This window comes from Pituophis catenifer, unplaced genomic scaffold (assembly GCF_029215685.1).
Source record: "Pituophis catenifer annectens isolate HBS135680 unplaced genomic scaffold, rPitCat1.0.hap2 SCAF_1, whole genome shotgun sequence".
Taxonomy (NCBI): domain Eukaryota; kingdom Metazoa; phylum Chordata; class Lepidosauria; order Squamata; family Colubridae; genus Pituophis; species Pituophis catenifer.
In genome coordinates this window covers 193523943-193538550 of record NW_027256881.1, presented here as the reverse complement: position 1 = coordinate 193538550, position 14608 = coordinate 193523943, and positions in this window count along the sequence as shown.

Sequence of the window (14608 nt, the reverse complement as noted above, 5' to 3'; positions counted from 1 at the left end):
CCAACAAAGGATATATAACAAAGTATTGAGATGAACTTTTGATATTGACCAAATATTTATTTTCCACCATAATTTGCAAATAAATTCTTTCCAAATCAGACAATGTGATTGTCTGGATTTGTTTTCTCATTTTGTCTCTCATAGTTGAGCTCTACCTAGGATGTCAATTACAGGCCTCTCTCATCTTTTTAAGTGGGAGAATTTGCACAATTGGTGGCTGACTAAATACTTTTTTGCTCCACTCTGTGTGTGTGTGTGTGTGTGTGTGTGTATACACACGCATATACACATACACACACATATATCTAGAGATAGATAGATAGATAGATAGATAGATAGATAGATAGATAGATAGATAGATAGATAAATATATATATATAGAGAGAGAGAGATCAGCAGACAGATAGAATTTGGGATTACATTCTGTTTCAGTTGATGCAAAAGAAGCAAAATGAAATGGCCAAATTCTAATAAACATTTTGAGCTGTAAAATTTTGTAGCCATAATGTGTGTCAATTACAAGTGAGTTCCACTAAGAAGGAGTGTGAGGTGATGAGAAGGAGTGGGGACAGATAGACTCTGAAAGCATTATATCCTGTACTGATTTTGTTGACTAGTTGATCAGTTCCCATTAAAGTATTAGCCATTACATGTAGCCTTCCACTAAAAAAAATGGAATTAGAATCAGCAAAGTTTTATTTGTTGCACAATTGTTCATTATTCTGCTGAAAATAACTTAGTTTTAAAATTAGAAGACACCTTTTGTAATTTTGTAATTAAAGAGCTTTTCCATTTTTTTCTTTTAGGAACAAAAAGCCTACAAGCACAAACAATGTTTTGGGAAGGGAACTGAGCTGCCAGTGTTACTAATGGTTTAATTTGTATATTTAAATTCCACAAGCTCGTGCTTTAGTAAAGAGCATTTTTTAAAAATGGAATGATGTGTTATGCTAAGCATAATGCCACCAAGGCCACCAGGCACACTGGGGAACTGATGTGGTGAAACCATGTGTGTAAAAACCTCCTCGTTCTGCCTCAAATGCATTAAAATGTCTAACCTGTATGAAAAAAGTGTGTCTTCCCAAAATGGAAATAAAGAAAAAAATGGAATATTGACAATGGTGATCTCATAGGAAATAGAACTAGTGTACATGCTATCCTGTATGTATCTATAGGACTACACTCTATACTGAACCCTCAAATTCCCCTTGGAAAGAATCTGGAAATCTGATTGTTGTGCACCAGTATTTAAGGCAATCTCTAATTGCCAGTCTCAATGTGATGTGAGATCACCATCTTGGGTCCTATTGCCTAATCAGACAGACTCCATTCTCCATCCCTTTCTTTTGTACCATGCATGCCACACGGGAAGGGTCCAGCGTGGTGTCTCTCTCACTGTTACTCCCATCTCCTGGGCATCCTGAATGCTGGTACCTCTGATCCAATTGATGTACCAAAGCTTTTGATTATTCTGAATCATGCAATCACACTGTCTGCTGGTCAACCTTTCTCTCTACTGTCCTTCGATGAAGAGTCTAGTCACCCTGTTATTGCTTTTGGGAGGGGGCTTCCTCAACAGATCAACAGCTCATTAGCACATATCTGGGAGGTAGCATTTGGCACAACTGTTCTTTGGGAGGTTGTGTTCTCTTTGGCACTTTTTTCCCCTTGTTTATTGGTTGGGTTGAAATCAAAATCAGTCACCAAAGATGTCAGATATCAGATGTCAGATATCACCAAAGATATCACCAGTAGAATGCACCAAAGAAAAGTGCATTCTATTGTCTTCCTAAAGTAGCAGGCTGAGTGATTTTGCAAATATGAATTAACCATCTGAGTTTAAACTTCAACTTCAGTTTTGTATTAGATTCATGTCAATGTCTTTAAGCAGAATTTGCTTACAGGCAAATTAGCTGAATGACACAAGTGTTGAGAAGTAGCATATTAAAGGAACTAACTTACCAAACAGGCACATTGGAAATAACATTTCTCTAAATAATACAGTAGGATGGGAAGAGAATCTTGGCTTGTACTATAGCTATAGGCAGCTGGTCAAAGGTTTGACAACCTTTGTAGACTTGGGCTGATGACAGTATCTTCTTACATAGTTTCTATGAAATCTTGCAAAATGTTAACTCTTATTCCAGGATCTCACACAGAATGCCAAACTTTCCTACTGTTAGCCCCTGAGCTACACCAAGAGTCAAGGAATCTGCACGTTCATAGAAGAATTCTGTAATACGAAGTATCTAACTTAAGAAAATCTCCATGTTTGCTTTTTAAAGCCCAATTACAACAGAAATGTTTAAATAAAAGGGCTGAAGGCAGTCTAAAAACAAGGTTTTAAATTTCAGTGGCAACTTTCTTAACCACCCAAATGGCAATTATGACAAGATTAATCTATGCAGCAGGAGACCAAGAATTAAAACTGCCCTAACCCTTGCTAAAAACCCATCCAGATTAAAGGGATATCATATTCTCTATTAGGAGACCAGTCTTTTATTGAAGAGCACATGTTCAACAGCCTACCTTGATTGACTACCCTCATTTTTAAAATTTCATATTCTTCTAAAGGTGATTTGCTGTATTCATCAAGCTGTAAATGTGAACATTTCTAGCAGGATGAACTTTCTCAATCTGGTTATGAGCTTGAACCTTTCAACTGCAGAAAATGAGCTGAACTCTAAGAGATGTGGCACATATGCTCTAAAGAACTGTAACTAGTAAAAAGACTTTCTTTTTTATAAATACCAGTAACTCCTTGTGACATTTACAATTGTGTCCGATTCATTTCCACAGTCCATGATCACAGAAATGTTTAACAAATTAGCAAAGAGGCACCATACAGGTAAGGAACTTCGCAGAGGTTTAGGATATTTACATTAGAAGCAGTAGATCATCAAAGTGTAAACAGAAAACAGAAATTTGAGTCAAACATTGAATGGATGACTGGACCATGATGGGTTGAAGAAAAATGGGCATGTTGCTGTTTTCTTTAAATAGAGTCTATGTCCAGTCAATAAAACATTTGCTACGTTGGAGAATGGTTTGCCCAATATATGCATTGGGACATTTCCAGTTGCTAAGAAAAGTAATAGAAAGATCAGGAAAGGATCTCCTTAATTATTAAGTGTGAAGGCTGATAAACTTGAACAGAAGGTATATAAATATGAAAAACCAAGAATGAAACCTATCTCTGGTATGATTAAAATCAGCTGCACTTTTTACAACCTCTGCAGAAAGCTGGGATTTACCTCACAAAAGGAGAAAAGAAGGCTATATAGGAAATAGGGGGAGGGTTGAATTAAGTTAAGACAAGATCATCGGGGCCCATTGTGAATAAAATACAATATCCTTCTTCTCCTGTCCCAATACTTCTTGGAGATATTGCTGCATTATCATAAATAAATAAATAAATAAAATGGGTTACAGAGATTTAAACAAAAATGCTCTTAGAGGCCTCCAGTGGGGGTCACACTGTTTTTGTGGTACTCTAGACCTGCTACCATTTGTCTCAGGTGAAAGCTTCCCTACCTCCTCCTATAAATGCTTCACAGGGGTGTCATAACTAGGCTGGTGAGTAGCAGATAAGAACGGAGATGATCATCAATATCCACACAAGGAATCCCAGTATTCAGCATTTGTGGAGTCGTGAAAAGCTGAAGCTGTGCAACAGAGGCGAGCCGGAGGTGACCCTGAAAGTCTCTTCCAACTCCATGATTAATTGCCCCAACATTCCTGACCCCCATATCATGCTGTCAAGATCACATAACCCCCATTGCTTTTGTGGTGTAAATCAGGTCAGGAACTGACCCTTGGTCCTGTAAACCACCCTGAATTAAATAGAAAAAGAAACAAAGCACAGAGTCAACATGTTCATGCTGAGGTCACTAACCAAGCTGTATCTGAATGATGGGGCTCTTTAGTATCTGCAAGGGCTGTGTAGAAGTAACCGAAAAGTCCATATTCACAAATGCGAGTTAATGTCAATTAATGACAAATTTGCTGTTAGTTTGCTATAACCTTGTCATTCCCTTATTGGATATCTTGCTACTAGGTTCATTTGCTGATTTGCAGAGCAGCGAGTGAGTAAATAAAAGGAAGCCGAGGATCTTTCTTTTCAATTTGATTACATTTCTATAGCAATCAGCCAAACTCACTTTATATTAGAAAAGCTAGTTTCTTTATGTGTTACCTGTTTCTCCTGATGTTGACAGGCACAACATCAAGTTACCACCAAAACACAGACCACCAAAATGTGTTTCACTGGCAAAGAATGGTGTGGGGCAGGATACATAGATGAGTGTTCATGTTACAATTGCTATTTTTTGTGGATATCAAACATAAGGTTTCCAGATTTTTTAAAATTTTACACCATATATAAGAGCCGCGGTGGTGCAGTGGTTAGAATACAGTATTGCAGCTAATGCTGCTAACTGCCAGCTACCTGCAATTTGGCACTTTGAGTCTCACCGGCTCCAGGTTAACTCAGCCTTCTATCCTTCCGAGGTGGTAAAAATGAGAACCCAGATTGTTGGGGGCAATAAGTAAACTGCTTAAAGAGGGCTGGAAAGCACTGTGAAGCGGTATATAAATCTAAGTGCTATTGCTATTTGTAGTTGCTATATATTTAGTTATATCCCCCTTATTTTTAAAAATAACTCAAGGTGGTGAATGTATCCCACACACCTTCCTCCTCCCATTTTCCTCATGACAACGACTCTACGAAGTAGGTTGGGCTGAGAAAGAGAAACTGGCCTAAAGTCACCAAGCTGGCTTTCATACCTAAGACAAGACTCGAACTCACAGTTTTTTGCCTTAAACACTAGCTCTCCGTTTAAACTGGCTATAATAATTGTAAACTGTTTACAGCCAGCTTATAAATCCTGAAAAATCAACATATAAAAAATCTTATATTGCGTGCATGTGCACACCCACACCCACACCCACACACACCATCAGTGATCTCTTTCCAAGACAACCAAACTTTGTATAAATGCTAGCACAAGTCATGCTACCCTCTAGAGTAGGAGTGTCAAACTCAATTTCATTGAGGGCTGCATCAGGATTGTGTTTGACCTCGGGGCCTGGAATGGGCATGGCTGGGATTGGTGCAGCCAGCTCAACGTCATTGATGTAGAGGGCATCTTTGGTGGCCTGAGCTCTCTGCCAATGAAAACAGGCTCCCGAGCTCCATTTTTGGCTGCGACAGCCTCCTGTAACCATCTGCCAGCGAAAACAGAGCTCGGGAAGGCCCTGTTCTAAGATCTAAGCACCCCACAGGCTGGATCTGGCCCCCGGGCCTTGAGATTGACACCCCTGCTCTAGGGTTCCCACACATACTTCTAGCTGTGTATGCTCCCTTGCCAATGCTCTCTCTCCCCTTTTACACGCTCTGTCCTTTCCCTATAGCTTCCTCCTTACTAAGAAACAGCATTGAATTCCTCTCTTCCTTCCTTCCTTCCCTCCCTTCCTAGTCAGTGTGATTTCAGGTTGTTGAACTAGGACTGAGGAGACCAGGGGCCAATTCAATTCAATTAATCGATGAGTTTGGGCCAGTCAGTTTCTCGCAACACCTCACAAGATTACTACTGTGGTGAGGAATCAGAGGAAGGAGTTTTAAAGGTCCCTAGAGTTCTAGAACAAAATACAGCTTAATAGATTTTTCCCCCCTCAGAGAGCCTCTGTGGAAGGGGGGAGGGGGAACAGGATATGAACTTTGATTATTTCAAGAAATGAATGGTTTCAAATTTGTTTGCCCCCTCCCTCCCTAAGCACCAGAATCCAAGCCGATGCATCATGGTTTAGACTTAACAGCATGATTCCATACAATCAGGCCCTGTTCAGATATTGAAGCATACAGAAAGGCAAAGTTTTATCTTTTTCTTTCTCCATAACATAAACTCTGAACGATCAAGGTAGGTACAGTATGCTTACTCCCAATGAATATATTTACTGATATATTTGCAAGAGCCAAGCTAGATCTGGAGGATAGCAATAAAAATCTCCCAGAAGTAGCTGAAGCAGGGGTGGGTTCTACTTACCTTTACTATTGGTTTGCAGCGGGGCCGCGCATGTGCAGAAGCGTTTTGATGATGTTGGGGTCGGTGGGCAGAGTCTCCCGCTGCTTTTACTATCAGTTCTATAGAACCGGTGCGAACCGGGGACAACCCACCACTGAGCTGAAGACTTTCTGAAACCAATGAAAGAAGCTTGTCACGTCATATTATAAGAGTTGGAAGTAACTAGAATAGAGTTTCAACTTTGCAATCCATTTGAACTGGTGTCTTACTTTCAACACGTTTTTTGGATTTAATATGAAGATCTGTGCTCGCAAAAGATAATTGTAACCCTGAACACACATACAAATTGTTCGATAATAACATTTGGGAGGCAGATTCTACATGGAGTGTAGATGATTCTAAAATGATCCTGGATTTAAGATTTATAGGTTTATAGGTAATAGCCAGCATCTTGAATTACATATAGAACCAAATTGGTAGTGAATAGGGCCCTCACAATTAGAGGTATAACACGGTTATAGCTGCTCTCACAAGCAGTTGCCATTCTGAGTAGTCTTTAGGGGCAGCCTTTTCAAGAACAAATTGCAATAGTCTAACCATGAGGTATTAAGCAGAGGTGTTATTCAGCAGGTTCTGTCCAGTTCTGGAGAACCGGTAGCAGAAATTTTGAGTAGTTCGGAGAACTGGTAAATACCACCTCTGACTGGCCCCACCCCCATCTTTTCTCTGCCTCCTGAGTCCCAGCTGACCAGGAGGAAATGGGGATTTTGCAGTATCCTTCCCCTGCCACGCCCACCAAGCCACACCCACCAAGCCATGCCCACAGAACTGGTAGTAAAAATTTTTGAATCCCACCACTGGTATTAAGGTCTTGACTGCTAAGGTATCCCTTTCCAAGACTGGCTACAACCAATGCATCAGTGGAAGAGGGCCAAAATTTCTCCTGGCCATGATTTATACTTACTCCACTGCATTATATCCACAGGCTGAGGAGATAATGCAGTAAATTTATAAAATTAATGTGCTAACAGATTCCCATTCATCATCTGGGTTTCTATGGAAACACAGAATGCCGTAGGATTCCTTGAAGAGGGCAGTCAGCTCTCAGACACAGCCTCTTCACAGCACATATATTGCTTCAGCAATAGACTTGGGGTGGGGAAGGGTTATCTCCACCCATATCTGAGCATGTTAGCATCTCTTCACACACACACACACACACACACACACACACACACAGAGACCAATGTTCCTCGTGAATTTTCTACAAAGCCAATTGCAAGAATAGCCTTTATTCATAGAATTCTCAAAATCATAAATTGCGGTAATGTTACACAAGATGCAATGGCAAAGTTAACTTGCTTGCTAAGAGAAAGATCAACTACTCCACTTCTTTATTTATTTGCTCATCTATTCTTTCAATTTGCATGCATGCCCATCTTAAACAAGTTATTATGGGTAGTGTTTAGTATAGTTCACATTTATTTGTTAATCCCATCCTCTCAGTTTTAATTGAATTGAATTCGGTTTTAATTGGGTTGTTTTAAATTTTGGGCCGAAATTATTTAATTGTTTTTTAAACTGTTTTTAAATTTTATATGCAATGTTTTATCTCGGCTGCACACCGCCCTGAGTCCCGCAGGAGAAGGGCGGTATAGAAATAAAATAAAATAAATAAATAAATAAATAAATTTGTGATTAGAGACCCCCTATGGAGTTTTTCCTGAAAAAAAAGAAAAAAAATGAACTGGTGATTTATGGATTGATAAATGGTAGACTATGGAAAGAAGGAAAATTTGATGTAAACTCAGAGAGAGAAGGTAAAATGTGAGTGTACTTAAAATTGCTGTTAAGAAGATCACCCCAATGATGCCCTTGAAGTGATGTCCCAGTGCCTGGAGGCCGTGTGGGTCTGGATGGGGAGGAACAGGCTCCGACTCAACCCTTCCAAGACTGAGTGGCTGTGGTTGCTGGCGTCCCGATATAGCCAGCTGGTGCCATTGCTGGTTATTGGGGGCGAGTCATTGGCCCCCATGGAGAGGGCTCATAATTTGGGCATCCTCCTGGATGCACGTCTGTCTTTAGAAGAGCATATGACGGCTGTGGCCAGAGGGGCTTTTTATCAGGTTCGCCTGATACGCCAGTTGCGCCCCTTTCTGGATCGGGACTCCTTATGCATGGTCACTCATGCCCTCGTCACTTCCCGTCTGGACTACTGTAATGCTCTCTACATGGGGCTCCCCTTGAGAGCACCCGGAGGCTCCAACTGGTCCAGAATGCGACTGCGTGGGTGATTGTGGGGGTGACATGGCGCTCCCATGTAATATCTCTCCTGCGCGAGCTGCACTGGCTTCCGGTGGTCTTCTGGATATGCTTCAAGGTATTGGTTCTCATCTTTAAAGTGCTCCATGGCTTAGGGCCTGGGTATCTACGAGATCACCTTCTGCCACCGATAACCTCCCACCGGCCAATACGCTTCCACAGAGAGGGTCTCCTCAGGGTGCCGTTAGTCAAACAATGTCGACTGGTGGCCCCCAGGGGGAGAGCCTTCTCTGTGGGGGCACCCGCCTTCTGGAACGAGCTACCCCCAGGGATATGACTGATCCCGGACCTCCGTACTTTCCGCCGGGCCCTGAAGACTTTTCTATTTCAGCAAGCCGGGCTGGCTTAAAATTTTTAATTAGTTAATTTTATGGGTAAGGGGTTTTAAATTGGGGAAGCCAAATTGATTTAATTATGTTTTAAATTATTTTAATTTTCATATTGTATGTATTTTAGTCCTTCGGGGGGAGAAGAAGAAGAAGAAGGAGGAGAAGGAGAAGGAGAAGGAGAAGGAGAAGGAGAAGGAGAAGGAGAAGGAGAAGGAGAAGGAGAAGGAGAAGACCGGAAGTCATTTATTATTTTTTTAACTTTTTCCTTCTTTTCTATTTCTTTTTTAAAATTTCTTTCCCACTTTTCCCTATTTTTCTTCTCTTTAATTTAAAATGTGTGTTTTTACTATCTTGAAAAAATTCAATACAAATTACATTAAAAATATCACCCAACATGCTTCATTTGGCTACTAAATTAGCCCACATTGTGGCTTTGAACAATAACCTGAACCAACAGCTAGGCAAATGGGCTTGGTTCATGTTTCAAGCAAAGCTGCCACAAAGAAAACTAACTAAGGTTAACACCTGACTTAACACATAGTGTGAATGCAGCTGCTAAATTTGTCCATGGTTGAGTTTCTTTGAATGAACAGAACTGTAGAACTAGAAAGGTTGCAGATCATTTCAATGTACTTAAAAACATGTTTTCTGAATAAATGTAATTTTTAAAAATAAATATTGGCAGCACAAGTTTCTGTTTATGCAAAAGGAAAATAATCTGATTAAATTATTACTGCTGTTCGGGTCACAGTTTAAGAATTAACTTAAAACCATGGCATCAGCAGGTGGGGCTGACTTCAAAATAGCAGGTGTGACTATGCAATTGAAATCCCACCCTGAACTACAGGTGCCACATGTTAAAAGGAGCAAGGCTTTGATTGCCTGTTCATGTCTGCTATTTTAATATTGTCGATCCTCTCTGCAGATGCTCCTGCATATAACAGTTTTTTACAGGTTGGGGTCTTGAATTTACTGGTTTTCATGCTTTTAGTTGCTAAATTGATTTTTCTTTAAATATTTGTAGTTTGGCTTAAAGGACCCTGGATTTGAAATAATGTAAATTGGATAAATTATTGTTCTTTTTGTTATTTTAATGTCCTTTCTAATTTCCTCAACTATGACTTTTTTCTTAAATAAAGAAAAAAGACCCTACCCAGATCTTTATCCAAATATTGAATGTACTATTCATTAAAATATATGCCTACAAAAGTACCGTGGGCACCAAAAAAGTGCCTCATACAATGGGGCATTAAAAATGAAGCAAGAGGACTTCCGGTTGGTGGCTCGTGGCGACATGGTGGCAGGAGAGTGATCTCTGCTCCCCTGCCCCATTTTTTCACTGTGTTCTGGGGGATCCCAAGAGGCGCAAAGCCCGGAGAGCTTTGCAAACAAGAGAGAGAGTCAGGCAAGCGGGAAAGCGCAGGGCAAGCGCTTCTCACCTGACCAGACGCCTCTGTTGATCTCAACAAATATTATTATTTTTACAAGGCAGTGAACATACCCAACATAACTTTGTTCTTCTATTTTACCCACAAGAACAACCCTGTGAGGTGGGTTGGGCTGAGAGAGAGTGACTGCCAAAACTCAACCAACAGGCTTTCATGGATAAGGTGGGACTTGCATTTATAGTCTCCTGCTTTCTAGCCTGGTGTCTTAACCATTAGACCAAACTGGGTCTCATGTATAAATCCTTTCTATATCTTTATAAAATCCATGTATTTCGTAACATATGGAAGAGAGCTAGTTTGGTGCAGTGATTAAGACATTAGTCTAGAAACAGGGAGACTGTGAGTTCTAGTCCCGTCTTAGGCACTAAGCCAGCTGGGTGAACGTGGGCCAGTCGTTCTCTTTCTCGGTCCCAGAAAGCAGGCAAGGCAGGGCACCTTCAAAAAAACCTTGCCAAGAAAACTGCAGGGATAAGTCCAGGTATTGCCAGGAGTCAAAATTGACTCGAAGATTCACTCAAACGCATTTTGTAACATACAGTCCTGGTAAAGACATGTCATGAATGAGAGGTCTTTGGGTGCCCTGCTACTCAATGTGGTGACAAGGAAGTTTAAGTTCTGCCCGTCTCTATGATACTTCAGTGATAGTATAATACAGTGGTGAGATTCAAATTTTTTTACTACCGGTTCTGTGGGCGTGGCTTGGTGGGCATGGCATGTCTTGGTGGGCGTGGCCTGGTAGGTGTGGCAGAGGAAGGATACTGTCAAATCTCCATTCCCTCCCCACTCCAGGGGAAGATTACTACAAAATCCCCATTTCCTCCCTAACAGCTGGGACTCAGGAGGCAGAGAATAGATGGGGGCGGGGCCAGTCAGAGGTGATATTTACTGGTTCTCTGAACTACTCAAAATTTCCGCTACCAGTTCTCCAGAACTGGTCAGAACCTGCTGAATACCACCTCTGGTATAATATCTAGGAAATGTCAGATCAAAAGACGATGGTATTCTTAAAGGTAGAAGGAAAATCTGAGGATGAGAAGGAAAAGCTCTTGTTTGATCTTTTTTACAATGGTATTTGAATCAAATTCCAAATATCCCTCTTTTACACCAAAGAGGTGATGCTATGGATGTGCATGAGAGTCTTCTGACCTCTGCTTTACTATTCACATCACCTCTCTGCTGCGAGCGAGGGAATCAGATGACTTTTCAAATATTTTCTTTTAGAAGTTTTCCAAGCCATAACATGACAGATCCATCACCACCGCTCTCTTAGGATTTGCAGTGTTGACTTCCTGCTTCGTCTGACCTGAAAGAAAACTGGGTTACGTGCTATCCCAACTTGGATTGATGGAGGATAGAGTGATGGAGGCAAGCTTAAAGAGGGACAGGAATACATTTAAAAGAGAGGAAAGGAATGGAAAAGAAAACAGTGCTTAAAGCCACCCCTGCCGTGTACTCAGCATGTGGTTCTGAGCCATTCACTTGTTGGTTTGCCTTCCATACAATGGATGATATAGCAGCAAATATAGGTTTGAAGGAATGCTTTGATGTTCAAGATCCATGGATCCCTTGTTGTGTAGTATTCAGTTTTGACTTTTGAGTAAGCCGCTTATGTTCTCACACCTGCTCTTGGAAGTAGATGCTGTAGCTAGCCAAAGCCATCAAGGAAGTTTAGAAGAGATGTCCAGACAATAAAATACCATTGCAGTTTGTCTTCCTCATCCAGTATTCAGAAGTACAGTGTGCCGTTTTCACATTTAGCTATCATGACTCATACCTAGCTATAGACTATTCTTTTTAATCTTTTTAATCCATATCAAAAGAAATTGTATATACCATGTCAAGTGAATGAGAGGAGGAAAGAAAGATTTACCTACAATTTTCAATCTAAGATTCTTCCAAATTTATGATGAGAATGAGAATCAAAATTAAACTTTTTTCCCCCAACAGCTGGCAGCTTTGAATATTGAAAATACAACTGCCAAAGTATCAGACAATTGAAAGTTATTGTATAAGTTATGCCCATTGCTTTGGAATTTTATTGCATGTACTCAGCAAAAGAGTAGAAGTAAAAATGTGGTGATACAGCTGAAAATCAGGAAACGAAGAAAAGCATACGGTAGATACAGAAAATCTTGGAAATATATACATACATAATTCAGACATATAAAATCATCTTAAAGCAATAATGTATGTATGAATTCCATACTCTTCAGTTCAACTGGTTTATAATATATACAATGAAGTATAATAATGCAATAATGTAGTTATGATAATAAAAGTTATCAATTTTCATATCTATCCTCTGAAGCTCATTGGCATTTTAACCATCTATTCATGTCAATATTAATTTTATCGCCAACTATGTATGTTCTGTAGCAATTATTAGGTTATTCAGTTAATTGGAGTTATTCTCATATACTTCCCATAGACAATACTATAATATACCTAAGAAAATTAATAAAAATGGTGTTTCATTTGCTGTTTGGATTAATTATTCAGGAAAAATGCATATTTGATTTAAATATTTAAAACTATTTATTTCAGGGCACCCCTAGACATGGTTACTAAAGAGTAAAACCAATTAAGGAACGGGATTTACTTCCAGCCAGGTTTTTCTCATTAGCTTGTTATACTTGGATCTAATAGAAATTGAACTCCAATAACATTTGGTGGATACTAGATTACCATTTCTGGACTAGCATTACTCTCTGTGAAGTTTCTGTATACACATCATGTGCTCTTTGAACAGGTGAACATAAAACTGCAGTATCAGATTACACCATCTGTGTTTGCCATTGTTGTATATGCTACTCTTTAATCTATTTCTAACAATGCAGCATCCCCAGAGAGGGCAAAGGTGGTTCAGAATGATGAAAGCAGCTTCACAATATTGCAGTGCAAGCCCTGACCCTTTTGTATTTCTGTTGTGCCATCACATGGGTGCCCCAAGGGGTGGGGCTTATTACACAGGGGCATGACACTTTTGTAGATACTGCTTAATCAGTATCAAGATGAGGTTAGGTAACAACAGAGGTTAGAGGGAAAAAGTGTTTCTTTCTGCAGTTTCAACATGCAATGCCATTCAGAAAGGATGAGGGTGACACAAAGTCTGAAAATACCTTCCTCACAGCAGTTTCTTTTGAAGGCGTTCAATACTATGGCTCCTTGTATTAAAAACATGGACGAGAGCATTAGATACTAAAAGATAACACCGGCCTTGGAATTATTAAAGATGTCCAAAGCCAATGACCATCATAGCAAAATCAGCCATGGATAACATAATAAAGATACATTTATTGTGCATATTGCTTCAAGAAATTTCAACATTTGAACCCCCACAAATATGCCCAGGATTTTTTTTTTAATGCCCAGTGACTTTTACAGAAAGCACTCAGTGAATATTAAGCAAAGCTCTTCTATTTCCTTGTATCATTGCCTACACTTTGCACTCTGTCCCCTATAATATGGAGTGACTTTTAAAAACCTTCAATAAAGGTCATCCTGTTTACATTGAATATACAATTCCCCTGTAAATTTGAAACATATTTTACTTTCTATTGCTCTCTTCCATATAGAATAAGATTGGATTCCATGAGACATTTCCTGAAATTGTGCAAACATTTAATATAGGATAGCTTTAAATGATGTTGGTACCAATTAAATACTATAAGGCAATTGGCTTCAAACATATGACCCCACAATGATTTACTCCATGTGACCTCTAAGCCTTATCATTATTGGACAAATGCAGCTTGTAAGTTAGAGTGGTTGAGGGATGTTTTAAACATACACTCAACCATGTGTTATCACTTAGTTTGCCTTTATCAGTCCAGTATGCCACTCAAACATCATATACGTGCTAGTTTGCTCAAAGATTACTGAGATATCATTCAAGAGAGTGAGATCAATAAGTTAGAGGTAACCTGTTTACTGTGTCACTTGGGGCACGTTTACATACACTACCATACAAGGTATACTAAGCCACGTTTAACATGTTGTATGATCAGGGTGATTTCCAAGCTGCTGTACAATGTAATAATATTCAGCTTCATCTTGAATTTGAATGATTAAAGAAAAATACAAAATCCACAGTACCAATAATTTTATTCAGACTGGCAAAATGGTGCATAGTTGTTTTGAGTTCTTTAGAACTTTTCGTCTGGCAAAGGAAGAAGGAAAAGGAGAGTAAGTGTTTTATGCTGACATTATACGATTTGACTTTAATCATACCTGTAATTTTAAAATAGAAGACACAGGCTGAACCCTATGAGAAATTATGTAGGCCTGACATGGTCTCTAGGGCTATAGTAAACTCCATAACTGGAATAAGTAGTAAACATTTCTACCTCTAAAGAAAGGAATAACAACTAATGGTAATTTGCCTTGAAATGAGTCATGCTGGGCTATAGGATACATCTAGTGGCAAATATTGTATTGGTAAATTTGGAAGGAAAATGTTTTGTAGATAAATGCAGTTACTTAGTAC